General features: G+C 66.2%; 1 protein-coding gene across 2 annotated transcripts in view; it reads left to right on the forward strand.

Moving 5' to 3' along the window:
- The window catches only part of SPRY2 (sprouty homolog 2 (Drosophila)), a 10,028-nt gene that overhangs the window by 5,368 nt on the left and 4,100 nt on the right, over window positions 1-560 (forward strand). The window lies entirely within an intron of this gene.

The following is a 560-nucleotide window of genomic DNA, read 5'->3' on the forward strand; positions in this document are numbered from 1 at the left end:
TCCCCGGCAGGCGACCCCGCGCGCCCGCGCTCTAGGGGGTTGGGACAGAGGACAGCTCGCAGCCTGCTCACAGCCGTGCACTGGCCGCGAATTCGGCGCTGAGAGCGAGAGAGGGAGAGAAAGACACTTTGTATTTTCCAGGTCGCCTTTGCAGGCGCCCGCATTTCTAACCTGTTCCTCCTCTTGGTGGAAGGCAAAGTCCGGAGAGAGGCTGTCCCTAGGCGGGGCGCTGGTGGGGCTGGGGGACACGGGTTGCTCGCCTCGGGGGCAGGAGACCCCCAGGGTGAGAAAAAGGCAGGGTGCCTGGTGGAGGGAGTCCCCGCCTCTCCCTTTTGAATGCCTCCTGCGGCTCGGAGCGCTGGCGGGCGCTGGAGTGTGAGTGAATGTAGCCCCGCGGAGCCAATGAGCTGGGACCGGATGCGATATATCCTCTGGGACAACAACTGCTCTGTTCCGCCTCGGATCCACATGACGCCATTTACTGCTGCCGCGGCCGCCGCAGAGCTCCCTGCCTCCTCCGGAAAGGCGAGGGCGCAGGCCAACGGCGAGCCCCCCCCGGG

This window comes from Mandrillus leucophaeus, unplaced genomic scaffold (assembly GCF_000951045.1).
Source record: "Mandrillus leucophaeus isolate KB7577 unplaced genomic scaffold, Mleu.le_1.0 Scaffold536, whole genome shotgun sequence".
Classification (NCBI taxonomy): Eukaryota; Metazoa; Chordata; class Mammalia; order Primates; family Cercopithecidae; genus Mandrillus; species Mandrillus leucophaeus.